This window comes from Nyctereutes procyonoides, unplaced genomic scaffold (assembly GCF_905146905.1).
Source record: "Nyctereutes procyonoides isolate TBG_1078 unplaced genomic scaffold, NYPRO_anot_genome, whole genome shotgun sequence".
Taxonomy (NCBI): domain Eukaryota; kingdom Metazoa; phylum Chordata; class Mammalia; order Carnivora; family Canidae; genus Nyctereutes; species Nyctereutes procyonoides.
This window is the reverse complement of record NW_026575030.1, coordinates 11007564-11025281: the sequence shown is the minus strand read 5'-3', so window position 1 is coordinate 11025281 and position 17718 is coordinate 11007564. Positions and strand designations below refer to the sequence as shown.

The window sequence follows — 17718 nt, the reverse complement described above, 5'->3', positions numbered from 1 at the left end:
AGAGGTTACATTCTGGGGAGCTTTGCAAATGCAGTTAGCTTAGGTATTAAGTCTTACTTTCCTGCAGTGGGGCCTTAACATAAGTGACTCCATTTTGGGCCTGTGATTTTCTTTCTAACACTCCTGATTTGGGGTTTAACATCCTGTCTCCATATATAAGAACACTGAGGCTCTAAGAGGGGCAGGACCTTACATAGTATTATGAAGATGGTAAACCATGAAAATAGTATTTAGCCTCTAATATGCCTTTAATTTTTTCTAACTCAAATTACATTTGTCCTGTTTTTGTTTTGTTTCAGAATCTTCTAATTGTAGTCTATCTCCCAATTTCAGCAATTGTTCCCCCTTCCTTAGCCACATCCTGACACCACGTATAAAGTGATCAGTCAAGTGAGCTCTAGATAATTATCCATGGTCAGATTATAGCAATCATTTAAATTCTTCCATTAGCCATCAGCACGAACACACACTCTAGATGCCTGTATCTTAATGCTAAAAAGTCTGAGGTTTTAGTATGCATTTGATTCCTCAGGAATTCCTTTGTTTTCCTAAATGCCTTGTTGAATGGGATGAAAGACAAAGATAGCCTGCTGCCTGCCCTCTTAACACTAGGTTTCCAAATAGACTCAACAGGGAGATTACAAAGGGTTAAGCAGTAAATTTGTTTAATCAGTGGGTAAATACCAGGTTTGTTTGACTTTTAAATTAGAAAGTGTTGTCAGCCTTAAACACAAAAGCATCGTGAGATGTTTGGTAAAATGGTAATGTATTACTGATTATTTTAATTCAGAAGAAAGCCACAGTCTATAATTAAATGTTCTCTGCTTAACACATTTTCCTGTTGACTTTCTCACTAAAAATAAACAAGAAAAAAAAAGTGGGTAGGAGATTGCAGACATTCCTGAAGACCACTGGGACCAAACTCACAGACTTATTGCCAGCACTGCCCATTTAGAAAGTTCTAAAATCCTGTGTCCTTCTAGTGGGGAACAAGCCTAGCTGAGGACAAAGCACAAACTCGCACCCTGCAACCCTGCACCCCCCTCTCCTGGGTGGGATGTGTGTGACATTCCTCAGTCACTCTTGGCTGCCCTAAAGCTAAGAGAAAGGAAAAACAAGTAGTTAACTTGTAGAGATCATAGTTCTACAGACATGAGTCTCCCTCAGTTTACAAAATGTATTAGTGATTTACAAAAAAAAGCATTCTTATCAATAACCTAATTTTCATAAGGAAACTCCCAACTATCTTAATATTAATGCTTTACTAGCGGGAAAAACAACCTTAACTTGACAATGGCAAGGCCTCCAATATCTTGTAGGTCCTCTTTAGCACACAAAAGTTCTTTTGAAACCTCCCTTTTCCTTACCTTCCCCAGCTTTCAGGTATATAATCAGTCACCCCTCACAAGCCCAGGGCAGCAGCTCTCCTGCCCATGGGTCCTGTCCCTGTGCTTTAATCAAACCACCATTCTGTACCAAAGACATCTCAAGAAATCTTTCTTTGTCTTTGGCTCCACACCTCACCCCATGAAACCTCACCTATATTCTAAAACTACATCACTTCTTCCCCCGACTCATGAAGACAATGGCAGATTCAGTTCATATTTGAAGATATTTCTAAAGTCACAGAATAAAAGACATTGATGTCTTGAAATATAATACAGGTGAGATATGCATTATGTATATAACCATTGAGCAGAAAGTAAAAATACGATCCTGATTCATTGCTAGTCCAGTTTCTAGATGAAATCTATGTAACACTGAATCTCCCTCATATTGGCTCTGTAGTTTAAAGATGCAGTTTGGTGCAGTGGGGGAAAACAGGAGCCAGGATGATGATCACAAAGGTGTAACTATAAAATAAATCCCTGATCTGAGGCACAGGCCACACACTGATTCTGCGTCAAGATGTCTCAGGTTGGCATGAGACTGGTTCATTGACTATCTCACTCAAAAACTTCATTCAGTTTCTCCTGGATGTCAGGCCCTTTTCTGTCTCCAAAGATAGTGAACAAGGAAGTCCTGATCCTGCCCCCAAGTGTTGAATATTCTGGAAGAGGGAAGGTAGAGAAGAAGAGAGAATTCCAACAATTAAGCTATTTTCAAGTAGTGTCAATTACTGTGAAGACCAGACAATAGGCTGATAAGATGGAAAGTGATTTATGGGATGTACTATATTAATGACTGCAATAAATATGAAGAGAGGATTGCTGCTAGTATTTTTTCTAGAAGGGGATATATGGGGAACTACATGGAAAAAGCAGCATGTTAGCTGTCCTTTGAATGATGGGTGTTCATTCTTTGTTTGTTTTCCACATACAAATAGGGCCCTAATAGCACTGGATTATTGGAGGTAGTTGTTCTGTTTTGCAGGTCATAGGCATCTCTCTCTCTCTTTCTCTTTTTTAGAGAGAAATTGTACATGGGGGAAGGGGCAGAGGGAGACAGAGCATCTTAAGCAGGCTCCATGTCAGGAGCTCAAGGCAGGGCTCGATCTCCTGACCCTGAGATCATGACTTGAGCCAAAATCAAGAGTCAGAAGTCCTAACTGGTTTCTTTGTTTTCAGCTGCCTGAAAGATCTTTCTAAAACATGGATTCACAAATTATTTTGACCACAACCCTCAGCAACAAAAACTTACTTTATGAACTAGCAACTGTCTCTGGGCCTCCTGGCTTATTCATACTCGTACTTCAAGCCTGAGGTCATACAGAATTCCTGCACGAAAAAGTCTTCCTCCATATCTGCTAGTCTGGACTTGTTTTCCAGCCCATATCCTTTCATTTTCCTCTGAGTGTACTTCTAGGGAAGCCCCCATAGTATTGCATTATAAATTCACTTGTCTGTATGTCTGTAGAGTCAACGCAGGGTCTGAATTTTTAACTTATGTATTCTTGATTCCTGGGGCCCAATAAGCATTCAACAAACGTTTGATTATTGAATAAATAAGTAAATAAATAAGTGCTTCAGTTAATGGGCAAACAAATGTAATAAACTCCTCCTAAGGTACCTATTACCTCTTTATATCCAGAAAATTTTTCCTAGTTATTTGTGAATCATCTAGAGTTTTTTTTTTTTTAAATTAAGGCCATTTCACTTTTTTTTAAAATTTTTATTTATTTATTTATGATAGTCACAGAGAGAGAGAGAGAGAGAGAGAGAGAGAGAGGCAGAGACACAGGCAGAGGGAGAAGCAGGCTCCATGCACTGGGAGCCCGACGTGGGATTCGATCCCGGGTCTCCAGGATCGCGCCCCGGGCCAAAGGCAGGCGCCAAACCGCTGCACCACCCAGGGATCCCTCATCTAGAGATTTTTGTAACCCCTAGTAGTTTCTCTGCTTTCTGAAAGCTGACATTGCCAGACACATCAGTGAAGAATTTGCTGATCAGCATGTTTTAGCTTAGTGGGTAACCTAGGATTCTATGGTTGGGGGATAACTTTCCAGAAGATCTTATCCCCAAACAGTCCCAGTGACTGGATGATACATGTTGCCTTCTATGGAGTTAGTGAAGAAAGTGGACCTGAATGTCCTTGTTTTAAAATATTTGGGGTGGGGGGAGGGAGGCACCCAGGTGTCTCAGTCAGTTAAGTGTCTAACTTTTGATTTTGGCTCAGGTCACAATCTCAGAGTCCTGAGCTTGAGCCCAGTGTCAGGCTCTGTGCTCAGCACAGAATCTGCTTGTCCTCCTTCCTCAACTCCTCCCCCACCCCCACCTCCCTGCTCTCTCTCAATTAAATAAATAAATAAAATCTAGAACATAAATAAAAAATAAAATATTTTAGAGGGTTCTTGTGTCAGTGGCAATTATCAGAAGACTGTGGTTTTCAAGTCCTTGGTATAGCTAAGAGTGAGGCCCATTCCTGCACATTCAGTAACTGATAAGAAGTACCCTGTAGGATTTTTGAATGAACAGTTCTTACACAAGGAAGGTTATATAACAGTAGGGCATGTGGGTTTATCAGATTTAAGTATCCTGGAATTATGTGTGCTGAATTTTCCAAAACATGGATAAAAATCACCAAGTGTTTTATAAAAATCCAAGTCGCTGCTTTCTTAGAAATAAGATTATGCAAAAAAGCACCTTTATTTTCATTTGTACGTGATCATCCATACTAATATGCTAATGCATAGGCAAAATTGTTGCTTTCTTTTCTTATTAACTGAGCAAGAATTCTGTTAGGGACTTTCCCAGCTGAAGAGACGGATAAAATGGTGGTGAAGCACGTTCTAAATTCTTTGCTTACAAACTTTGGAAAGCAAAGGAGTTTTATTCTTTGTGCTTTGAGATCAGCTTATCTGGGAGCATTAAAAAATAAGTCATACAATGCAAAAGATATCACTCTTGCCTCTTTGGGAGAGAAAGAAAGAAAATTCTAGGGATGAGAATGGCTCTGCTGGGCTCCATTTTTTGCTCATCAAAGCTTACAAGAGTCAAACCTGACAAAAGCAACAGCCATTACTCATCAGTTGCAGTGGCTCTGCTTCAGTGAGATAGTGCCCTTTGACCCTAGAACATTTACCCTCCTAGCAGCCAGTGACTAAGTGGAGCCCAGCACCATGAATGAGGAAGAAAAATCTGGGGAAAATGTCATTTTCTTATGCCACCCCTCCTAGTCTCTATTCATTTAAAAAAAGAAAAAAAAACAAAAACAAAAACAAAAACTGAGGCACCTGGGTGGCTCAGTTAGTTAAGCATCCGACTCTTGATTTCAGTTCAGGTCATGATCTCAGAGTTGTGAGATCGAGCCCCATGTCAGTCTCTGTACCAGATGTGAAGCCTGCTTAGTATTCTCTCTCTCCCTTTCCCTCTGCCCTTACACCCTATGCCCCACCTTTATGCTTGGACACTCTCTTTCAAAAACAAACAAACAAAAACCCCACTAAAACAAAAGCATGCCAACTTGTGGAACTTCACAATTTTATGTTATTCCTCCCACAAAAGAATCATTTGTGATCCTTCTTAGATTATTAAAAGATTATAGCAGCAGTAGGATAATAAAAATTGCATTAGCTTTAAATTTATGGATCCATACCAAATGTGTTTCTGCACACCAAATACAGAGGAAATGTCAGTGGATTTATGTATCACCACTGCTTTTTTTTTTTTTTTTCATAAAGATGAAGCTACTTCTCCAATATCATCAAGACCACACTTAGAGATTTGCTTGTATTTCTCTTGTACCAATTAAAACAACTCTGTTAATCAAGAATGGCTTTTTGAGCACAATGGATTGTGATGGAAGCCATGTGGTGTTGTCCTCTTGCCCCCCTCCCCTGCCCCCTTAGAGGCTCACAACCAGTGAAGGATTGATGTAGGAGAACAGAGGCCTGGTCATCTGGCTGAAATCAACCAAGGCTGTCATAGGACCTGTGTCTCTACTAACTTCTTCTCTGCCCACTTCCATTTCTTTCCAATCCCTTTTGCAGGGGTTGCCCTCAAAGGCCTTTCCAGAGAACCCAACCTACAACATGGAAGCACAGTAACTTCTGTTTGTTGTTTGTCAGATTGTGATAATATGGCAAAACATTGTTGTTTGCTGGATAGTGATAACACGACTTGTAATAGATTTTCTTAGTCGAACATACATAAACTTCCTAGCAGCTCAGAAAATGTTAAGACTTATCGATTAACCTTTTGACAAAAATGGAAGCTTGAATTGTATGCCTAGATCTTTTTATATAGTTTGAAGCTACAGAATCAAATAGAAGCCATGCAATTGGGGCTCAGGATAATGCTATGATTAAATACATACAGCCTACGTACAGTTCTCTTATCCTACCTTCTCTGTGACCTTGGGTGAGTTAATCAGTTTCTTTAAGACCAAGTATGCTCACTAATGAAATAGGGATCTTAATAATATTGTCTTATAATAAGGAACTTCTGAGGACTAAAAAACACAGACACAGATAAAGGGTTCACAGTGTGTAGCATACCATGAGTATTTGATGAGTGTTCTCTCTTAAACCCACCCATTCATGTGGAGTAAAGCCCAAAGCCCTGAGTGCCCACAAGGCTTTAAATGAGCTAGCCTCCCACTGCATCTCCAGCCTTGTCCCCCTACCGTCCTCCTCTCACTACTGTTTCTACTACACTTGACTCTTTGATGCTTTTAAACACACTTGTACAATCTTCCTTTATGACTTCTGCATTGATTCTTCCTTTTCCTGGAGACGCTATCCCTCACCTTTTCCAGGTCTTTGCTCAAATACCACCTGCTCAATAAGACTCACTTTTACTTCCCTGTATAAAATTGCAACCTACCCTGACAATCCTGATACTCTTTACTGCCTCATCAGTTTCTTTTCCTCATTGCCATATCACTTTCTAACAGCTCATGCTTGTATATACACACATATATGCATATGTACACATACACATATGTACACACACATATTTTTGTTTTGTTCTTCTATGAAAGCAGGAGTCTTTGCCTGTTTTGTATACTCTCTCATTCTAACTGCCTAAAAGCGAGTTAGGTACATAAGTGGCCAAAAAATGGTCAATAATTGTTTCTTAATTAAAAGGATAAAAACAAAAACTTCCAATGCATATCATATCTGTTATTAACAAACTATTGATGTTGCAACCAGGTGAGATGATCAAATCATGTACTGTGTAGTCTTTCTATAATAGGCACTGCCCTAGTGGAAGGGAATATGGAAATGAGGAATGAATGGTTTTGCACCCAGGTAGCTCATTGTGGGGCCAGCTGTGCTAGACCACCAAGGAAGTTTCTCCTGCTGTCCTCAGAAATTTTACCTATCAGTCCAGTCTAGAATTGCACTTAGTTGAGGAAAGTTATCTTGTCCAAGGCCATGTCCCCTTCCTAGGGGCAGCTTGTATCAGGTCCACTCTGAAGGACCATCCCAGTTTCATAGCTCATGATGAAATCAACTGAGGCCACCACTGTGACTGTAGTATATAGCACAACTTCTCTCTCTCTAGTCAATCCTACTTCCTTTCATTTTCCCATGCAGTTAATGCTAAGATCTTCCCCAATCAATTTCCTGCATGCTAATCTCCATTCCAGAATCTGTTTACCAAGAAGTCCAAACTGCAGCACTCATATTATATTTGTTTTTCTGTTGCTGTGTAGCAAATCACTACACATGTAATAGTTTGAAACAAGACAAATTGATACTCTCATAATTTCTGTGGGTCAGTAGTCTGGCATGTTTTCGCTTGTTCCTCCATACAGGGTCTCTCAAGACTGATATTAAGGTGTTGGCCTACCACGTTCTCATCCGGAGTGTTTACCTGGGAGGTGATCTATGTACAAAGTTTCAGGTTATCACCAGAATCCATTTCCTTGTGGCCTGGAATGAGGTCCCACTGTCTTGATAACTGTCCATCAGGGACTGCTCTCAGTTCCTAGACTATTCTCCCTTGCCCTGTGGCCCTCTCTCAAGGCTCTTGCATACACTCAACTTTTGTATCTTGACTTCTGGAAGGGCCCAGTCCCTTTTAAGGATTCCTGAAATGAAATCAGGCCAACTCAAGCAAACTCCATCTTAAATAACTCAAAGTCAGTTTATTAGTAAACTAATCATGAAAGTAATACCCATTGTATTCCTAGATCTCACCCACATTCAAAGGAAATCATATACTAGAGGTAGCAATCTTTGTAGCCATCTGAGAATTTTGTCTACCACACATATACTAGTAGAGAGAGAAATAATTATGATGTATTCTGAGCTTTGAGGAAAATTCATAGTACAGAAGTAATGCCGTGATTAACTAAAAGTTGAGCAGATTCCTCTATAAGGAAAGATGGTATTTGCTTAAGAAAGTTATGATAAAAGAGATAGCATGAGCCAAAGCTTAGAGATAGTTCACAGCATGATGTTCCCAGGCCTCCCACTGAGAATTTAGAACCCGTTGAACTCTGGTATATCTATGACCTGCAGTTGTGCATTATGAAATATACAAGAAAATATAAGACCTTAAGAGACTTCACATTTAAATTCCACATGATTTATGAAAAAAATAAAAATAAAAAAGATCTATAGTCAACAATTATGCCCAATTGGTATGAATTCACAAAAGGGAATCAACTACTTGGGGATCCTAGAGATCAGAGAAAACTTTATTCTTTGAACCTTAAATAGAGGAAAGATTTGTGTAATGATGGCTGGCAGGAAGGTGGAGGTCTGCATTTCAGGCTGAGTTAAAAACAGGAGCAGATTCGGGAGATAAAAGGAGGAAAGTCAATAGTTCCGAAGGAGCAGGAAATCAAATAGGTTACTAGCCTAACGAAAATCGAGGATTTGTACTGAGAAAAGGGTGATAACAGAATTTTTATGAAAGTTGGACCATATCCAAGAAGACTTTAAATGTCAGACAGAGGAGCTAGGGGGATCCCTGGGTGGCGCAGCGGTTTGGCGCCTGCCTTTGGCCCAGGGCGCGATCCTGGAGACCCGTGATCGAATCCCACGTCGGGCTCCCCGGTGCATGGAGCCTGCTTCTCCCTCTGCCTGTGTCTCTGCCTCTCTCTCTCTCTCTGTGACTATCATAAATAAATAAAAATTAAAAAAAAAAGACAGAGGAGCTAATATGTGATGGAAAGATATATACAGAGCTACTGTAAAGTCTTAAAAAAGGAAGCTATAGGATAAAAACTGTATTTGCGCAATGAGTTTGGTGGAACTAGGATGGGCCATTTAGCAAGTCGGTTTTAGTGGTCATATAATTTCAAATGTTTTTAACATTTCTAAAATTTTTACACTAGTTTAGGATGTTTGAGATGTTGGAGTCTTTCTTTCTAGCTATATATCACTGCCACATTGCTTGTGGTTTACTGCTATTATTATATCCTTTCTGTCATTTCAGTGGGATTTTTGGATGAAGGAGAGATAAACACATATGTCTAGTAAGGCTTCTTGAGCCATAAACTTTGCATTTTTTACATAGTTAAAGTTATTCTCTGTACATATTTTTTGACATTTCACATTTTAATTTAAGCATTTCCTATGCTATTTTTAAATAATCTCCATAAATATGTTTTTGGTAGTTGTATGCTCTTTCATAATACAGTTGTACTATAATTTACTTAGCTTCTCATGGAATATTTAAACCATTTCATCCATCTATCTACCTATCCATCTATCTATTAACTTGCTTATTTGCTTTTATATATAAAACTGCAATTCATGGGTAAACATTGAAGGACAAAACTATGACAGAAACTCTTCCAATTACAAAATAAACTTTAGAGAAATGTCAGTAGTAAATATTAACTAAGAAAAGCTCTACCATATTATTTTTTAAACTCTGAAATTTTGGGGTGCCTGGGTGGCTCAGTGGGGTAAGCATCTGACTCTTGATTTCAGATCAAGTCATGATCTCAGAGTCCTAAGATTGAGCCCCTACTCAGGTTCTGCACTCAGTGTGGAGTCTGCTTGTCCCTGTCCCTCGGCTCTTCCCCAACTTGTGTTTTCTCTTCCTCTTTCTCTCACAAATAAATAGAATCTTAAAAAAAAAATAACATAAACAAATTTTATGAACAAAGAAGGAGATCCAAGTGAGAATGAGACTTGATACAGATCTTAGTATCACTTGCACTTCTGGAAGATTATTGCAGAAAGAAGAGACAGCTGAAAAGCCTGAGTAATTTGACCAATATCTCCAACTTGGGGAGACCTAAACTGAAGACATAAGAAAACATCTCAGAGAAAATTTAAGAAGTTTTTTTTTTTTTGAGAAGTTTTTAAACATAGCAAAACTCTTCTAATTGACCCATCATCTCATCAAAAGTAAAGAAAATTACAGTTAGTTTTTGTTTATTTTCTAGAGCCCTGTCTTGCACTGAGGGAACCAAGCAAAGCTCAGGTCAGAACTTTACTACACACACTCACACACACATGCAAGGACACGCACCCACTTGTACACATATGCATATCCAGACATGCACACAGACATGCACATCCCTAAGCAGAGTAAATCACCATGCAGACAATTAGCAACATTTACATGAAGAGAGCACAAATTCTCCAATAAGTGTGGATTTAGCTGCAGCTACATTCTCCTTACCCCACATTCCAACCACCCATGAATTTATATTAAAGAGTATATAGGATGAAGTATGAATTATAGCTCAGAATGAAAGATATATAAATGGCTTTGCATTAACAGAACTCCTAGAAAGTAAAATTGCCCATTTGGAGCATTAATGAAAAAAAAAAAAAAACTGTGCAAACTTAAAACAGAAAAAAAAATAGTTAAAAAAGAGAAGAAAAGGAATGTAGAATACAAAAATAAAAGACAAACCCAATCTAGATGAAAGCACAATGCAATGAATTAAAGAAAATTTCCAATTAGGGCTTTAAGCTATAAGTGAACTTTATGAAAATAATTAAATGGAATAAGATCTAAAATATGAAACAATAAATAATAGTATCTACTATGACCTTCTATTACCAAATAGTATCTACTATTCTATTTTCCTCATGACCCACAATAAACTATTCATAAGCCAACAACAAAAGCTAACATGTATATAGACATTATATTAACATAAGCAAAAGAGAAAAGAAATGCTTTTCTCAAAATGTTCCATAAAACCAAAATTCTGAACATACAGACTACTGATTAACCCGTGTTCCACAATTACTGTCAAACAGAACATTTTCTTAGCTTAAAACATCTGCATTTGGTTAATGATGACTTTTGAGTTTTCCTTGTGTAAAATACTATTTTATTTCTTTTTCTATCTAGTGAGTCCTTTCTGTGGCTTTCTTATAGCAAGTAGAAAGAAGGAAGGAAGGAAGGAAGGAAGGAAGGAAGGAAGGAAGGAAGGAAGGAAGAATTGAAACCTCTACTTTGATGAAAATGAAATTGCTTACAGTTACAAATGGTGATTTTTCCAGACTCTGTTTACTAAGATTTCACAATACAAAGCCAAATCTCATCAATGGCTCCCCTTCACAACTATATTAAATACTTTGAGGCCTACATTATGAAATAAATGTTAATACCCCATTGTATTCTTTTTTTTATTATTAAGTAGCCTTTTATGCCTAATGCAGAGGGCACCAGTGCAGACCCACAACCCTGAGATCAATATCTAAGCTGAGATCAAGAGTCAGATCCCTAACTGACTGAGTCACTCAGGCACCCCTACCCTGTCGTACTCTTTTTTTTTTTTCTACCCTGCTGTACTGTTGATGAAACTAACATACAAAAAGGTTAAGCCACTTGGTCAAAGTTAAATAGTCAATAAGGACAAACCCATGACCTGAAATGGGTCTGTTTGACACTCAAGTTCATGTTCTTCTGATCAGTGAAGTCAACAGGATTTGCCTTTCTCTCCTAGTTTTCTGATGACACACAGGCTTCTGGGTAACATTTCTGTCAGTGATGACTGCTCACAGTTGTCTTAATGGAGTTATGTCAGCCCAACAAGTAGAGACATTGAGCAGGCACCAAAATCACATTAAATGTAATTACAAAGACACCAAAAAATTCCCATATTTACTCCTGGAATTCTCTCTTTAGTTCTGGATTTGCCAGCCCTTGTTCTCCTTTCATAAGAGGGGATGTCTTGATAAATAAATTAATGGGAATAATAATACTACATTATAGGGGTGTCTTAATAATTAAATTACCAAATACATTTACAGCTATAATAATTTTTCCCTTTCTTTGCTCCCAAATTTCACAGCAGGATTCCTACAAGAGCTCGAGAGCTCCTGGCAAATGGACCAACAAGAGTCTGGTGTTTCTCATTATTTACTCCATATTTCAGAAGTGTTGACTGATTTTTTTTTCTATTTTTAACATATGGATTAAATAAATCAATGGTATCTTTCCTTCTGCCTGCCAGCAAAGTGTACTTATTTGAGGGCAAGTTACAAAGACCAATGTCATCTTATATTGAGTCCAAAGACCTATTCTAAGCTGTGTACTTGCCACAAGTTTAGGAATTTCAAGCATGCCTAAAAGGCAGTGGGATAAGCCATTAGAGGCTTATTTGCAGGAGAAAACAAGACTCCTGGAAAAGAAGTCAGCAGTGGGAAGTGAGAGTTTGGAAATGCTACTTGACTATAGATCAGGGTCAGTAGGAAACTTAATGTAAGATACGTTGTCTACTAACCAAACTGGTCTTTGTCCCAGCTTCTACAGATCCTCACCAGAAGACTACAGTGAGAGGAACACCATAAAGCTATGTGGAAACTGAGAAGATCTTTTTTTGTAAAACTTTATAAGCTCTGAAACATCATGATTGTGTTGCATGTAAAACAAGATGATACCCCATGTGGAGATGAAAACTTTCCCCCATAAACAGGGGATTTTGCAGCATGTGGACATATAGAATAAGACCAGAAAGATTAGTCATGAACTGATGGCAGAGGACAGTGGGCATTTGGGTGTCAATACATAGGCTGGAGGAAAGATATAGTGGAAGACATCATGATGGCAGCCACAACAAAAAAGGGAAAATCTGAGGAATGCATAGTTGGGAGAACAGGAGTTACAAACACACATTGAAATCCCATGGGGATGTCTGCAATCAAAGGAACTTGAGATGCTGTAGCGTGAATGAAGGTAGAGACCAAATTTTATCTTGTTACCATTTTTGACCCTATTTATCCCCAGGTGAGGGCAGCCTAGAAAGCATGCATTTCAATAAATTTATTGCTCTCTATTTTCTTTGTATGTGGCCTTTCCCTTTGAAAAATAGACTCCTTAAAAACAAACAAACAAACAAAAAAACAAACAAACAAACTGTAAGGAATTATTTTATCTGCAGCAGGGCTCAGAGCATGGAAGATGTTTGGTCTTCTGAGGAGACTCTCCATGTGATCTCTTTCTTAAAGAAAGATATTTCAAAATACCTTTAATCTGGTTCCATGTTGAAAAGCATGAAATGTGACCTCAACACAAACATTGTACTAGATTTTCCTGCTGGCAAATAGGTGGCAGCTATGAGGGTTCACAGCTTCTCAACCCAAACATATCTTATGGGAAAAAGTTCCGCCTAGACAACATCTTCTTCCTTGGAGCAGGATGAAGAAAACAATCATCTGTTTTCAATCCTAAGCTAGAGAGACATAAAGGGAAGATGAGCCAATATTATGGCAAAACATAAATGTCCTCCATCCATTTTGATTTAATTCCTATTTCTTTCTGTCACTCACATCTAATCCTCATGGGGCCTAGAATCAGAGCTCACTATGACATCTTTTCCAGACCATTCCAGCCCAAATTGTCCTGGCTCTCATAGGAACACTAGCAGCCATTCATTTGTTCAAGCCATGACCCTGATTATAACCATCATCTATTAATTTGTGTCCAAAATTGTTCTTACTTGACTGTTAACTCCTCAGTATTAAAGGGTTGTGCCTACTTTTCCCCAAAGTCCCTTGTTCACAAATAAAAGGTGATTCATTGATTCATCATTAGTCAAATTAGTCAATGTTTCATCCTTAGTGCAAAAGTAGAAATGAGCAAACTTCTCAAGAATGAGCTAGCTGCTCCTCCACAGTTCTAACTACTTATTTAGAACAACTGGCTTCTTCAAATTCTAACTTGTTTCAAACTTTGTGTTCAGCACTCTTTAATTATTTCTCTGAATCCTTTTGTTTTCCCCTTAGCATTCAACAACAGGGCTTGGGATATGGAATGCTCCTCCCAGCTTCTCTCAGATTTTCTTCTGCTTTCAGTGTTCACTACTGCAGAGAACTCAGAGCCACTCCTATTAACATGTCAACGACATCAAACAAAGAGCTTCCTAAGTAGACACTTAGGGGAGATTTCTAGTGAAGGGAAAATTGCCATAATGTTGGTAAGTGGGTGAGCTGCCACAGTGGAGGGGAGGGAATTATGGGCGAGAGGATGTGCCCAACTAAATGCAAAATCCATTAAGGTGCAGTGCAATTAAAGACTATTCTTTGAAGTGCTCCCTTTGAAAATGGGCTTCGAGAGTGACTGAGCCAAGCACCCCATCTTGTTCCTGGACAGGTATAAAGGACCAGCTTTGGATGGGAGGAAAAGACAGCAGAAATCACCACCCTTTGAAAGTGAGTGAGATCCTGGGCCCTCTCACTTCCCCTCTCTCCTTTCATTCAGGTCCCTTTCTCCCTCTCCACCTACTTCAGTCCAATGTAATCAGTTCTAATTGTTACCTCCACCCCCTCATGTAAGGAGAAGGTACATATTCTTACTTTTGTTCTCTTTACCTGAAATAAGGTTTAAACCCCAAACCATCCCTATGTAAGTGTTGTTGGTTTCTATTCCTGTCTAGTTTCTGGGCCCCAACCTATGTTCTTGAAGGAAAATTAGTAGGAAGGAGGAGACTAGTGTTTACTAATCACCTGCTCTAAGATTAATATTAAGTTAATGCTTAACATGTCATCATGTTTAATTCTAGCAAGAAATTTATCTCCCCCCTCCACAGGAAGTAAAGCTAAAGATTTTAGGCCTTATGCCTTTGTACCATTTGTTCCCAAATATGTCCCTAGTAGTCTTTCCTATAAGCTAGTTACTTTTTCTGCATATTGTTCCTCATCCTCTCACCTTTACTCAGCACTCTACAATGTCCCCTGTACCCCTGTCAGTTTGGACATGGGGCCGGGTCCTGGTGTAATCCTGTTGTTGTATTATGAAGAATAATACCACCATTCTTCATTTCTTTTCCAACAATCATCAATTAGATTTTCAATCAACAAAAAAGTATTGAACAATTGCTAGGTCTTATATCATTATGTGCTGGGAATATTTGGAATAATCAGATTTATCCCTGGCTACCCAGGAGATAACAGGGATGTGCGGTCAGGTAAAAGATGTCAAGCAGGTACAATGGCAAAAACAAAGGTGGAGGTAGGTTCTATAGGGCCAGAAGCTAAATAATTTGGGGTGTGCTCTCTAAAAAAACAAGATAAAGTTGCAAATACAAAATTTGAATATCAATGATAAAAATATAAATACAAATTGTAAAAAAATGAATAAAAATGATAAAATCTAGAACTGACATATTTCTGTAATACCTTTTCTCTATGTTTTCAGCTGCAAATTCTTTGCCTCTTTGTATGACATTTATTTTGTAACATAATTATCTATAAAGAGAATAGAAAGGTAATTCAATATTTCTTCTAGAGACTAGATCCAGGTTACCTTTTCTTACGTTTCGATAGTTTAGAGGAGTTTCTGTCTGCTGTACCCATTGCTATTGGTAATGCCAAGTAAATTTATAGGATTGCTTTCAAGTTTAGGGAAAATATATCAAGCTTATTTGCTATATGATATGCAATTTGCAAGAAATTTCCTAGACTAGCTTCCAGCTCCTCACTTATGAAGACTTGTTTCCACTTAGATACATACATACTTCTCAGGCACTAAATGACACCATGGATTCTGTGTCTTTTGGCCATGATGCTGTTTGATTCAGCATGGTGAACTTTTGGACTGCTCCTAGAACATGTTTCTATGCTATATACTAAAATGCTGATTGAACAATTATAAATATATCAAACTAAATGTATTTCTGACTCAATTTTCCCTTAGTTAGATCCTAAAAATGCCCATGTCACTCCAACATCACTCAATAAGTGGGGAACAATGACAGGTGTAGTTGGAATGCAAAGAAGTGAAAGAGAATTTCGACTCCCTCCATTTTGACCTCAGTCTGTACTTTCTAGTTAATTAAGTCCTTCTTTTCAACTTATTTCTGATTTTGGGCAAAAAATTTGCTGCCAAATTAACCCTTGGTGGGAACCGACTCTACCCCCTCAAGCGATAAAGACTGCCCTGGGCTAGCAAGTCTCCACAGGACTGACCCAGGACAAAGATCTACCTAACCTGTACCTACCCACCTGCAGATACCTATAGACCTTTGCCTCATAGTTTCCTTAACATAAACCTGGAAGCATTTGAGGAACTTTGGAGACAGTCTTTGAGACACACTAGTCTCATTGTTGACCTCACTGAAATCAATTCCTTTCTGGTTTCACTACCACTAGTCTCTCTGCCTTTGGATCTTGTCAGGAGCAACTGGCTGAATCCGCTGTTTGAGACCCTCTGAGTCAGGAGCTCTTGAACCCCTGTACCCTGGCTACAGAGGCATAACTTGTATGGAAAAGTACAGCAGAAGGAATATAGTCAATTACATTGTAATGTTTGGCAAGATGGTGACTACATACATCTTGGTGAGCCCGGAGTAATGTACAAAATTGTTGAATCAATAGGTTGTACACCTGAAACTAATATAACATCGTATGTTAATTATACTTCTTTTAAAAACAAAAAAAAAACCTTCTTGATTTGTATGCAATTTAAAAAAGTATTCATAGTTGCAGTGCTGGGCTCCTGGCATGCAGAAGCTACTTCTCTACTCCCAGAAGTGCCCTTTGAGGCACCCAGGGCAGCGTGTGGGCAACTGCACTGGTTGTCCTGCTATCACGGGGGAAGGAGGATGCTCTTAGGCCATGCTGTGGAGGCATTAACGCTGAGACCCAGCTGGACTGTGCCTTTACTCTTCACCTTAGCACTCTCCTCTTTTTCCCAATCAGTGGCTCTGAAGGCTGTGATTTCTCTGTGATTTCTCACTTGATCTCTTGGGAAGTTCTCAAAGCACACACTCCCAGCTTGTGTGTCCAACAAAAAGGAAAACACACAGTCCCTCAGCTCCCTTCTGCTGTCTTGCTATGTTTCCTTCTCATTATGGTACCATTTTCTAATATTGCTCTTTGATTTGTGGCTCTGGTCTGGCTTCCTTCTGAGGATTACCGCTGCTTTTGCAAGTGTTCTCAGTTTGAGTTTTAATTCTTGCCACATTGGGAGGAATTTCTCTAAGGATCAGTTTCTGCAGCCAGTTTGGAGGTTTGACCTTTCTTTCAGATTCTGTTTCTTAACACTAACAGGAAGTTGAGGAATTTCTGTGCTTCATTCTCCCTAGTTGGAAGCCTTGCTGATTGTATTCAAGGCTTACCTCCCTCCTTCCCCAGGCACCCAGCTCATTGAGAGCAAAAGACTGTTTCCCATTGGAAATTCAAATTCAGAACAATAATGAAAAGAGGACTTTGGAAAAATGGAACAAAACAAAAGGGAATAAGAGGGTCGTTCTGAAATCAATAAAAGCAATAACAGAATGTTGGAAACTTAAGATTCAGTTCGTGGGCTACTTTGCTGCATTGCTTTGCTTCTTTGTTGCTTTGTTCATCCATAAATGCCTCTTTCCCCCAAACCCCCCACACGCCAGAGGTATTCTCTTGAGTATCTTTCTCTGATTACACAGGTGATGTTATGAGGCACATTTGAACGCTGCCAATTTTTCAGGCAATATAGTCACTGAAATAAAGGAACTCTCACTCTTAGCTCTAGCAGGTATTGAGAGAGAAAGTCACTGCATCTTTTCAGGTCAAGAAGACAGGACTAAGACCAACCAGTACACCAATGAAAACTGCTCAGAGCTATCTCTACTAGCGATATGCTCTCAGGCACTACAAGTGATCCAGCAGCTCCTGGGCGCTACCTGTCAGGAACACTGCGGAAGGAGTTTCTGTGGGGAGAAGGAAGTATAGATAGGATCTGTCTTAACACATAAAGATTCTCATTTTAAGGTATATTGAAATCAAACAGAAATATGAAACAAAATCTCAAATAAAAACTCTTTAATAAACTACAACCAAACCCTAATATGTATGTTTTATTCAACTATTTAAAAATTGATGTTAAACACACACACATGGATCTGACTAAATAATGTTGGGATTAGGGTAAA

The 17718-nt window shown here is 38.8% G+C and overlaps 1 long non-coding RNA gene across 3 annotated transcripts in view; it reads right to left on the bottom strand.

The window, feature by feature from the left end:
- LOC129503596 (uncharacterized) overlaps nt 1-17718 on the bottom strand; it is a 107332-nt gene that overhangs the window by 47386 nt on the left and 42228 nt on the right. The gene's annotated exons all lie outside the window — the stretch shown is intronic.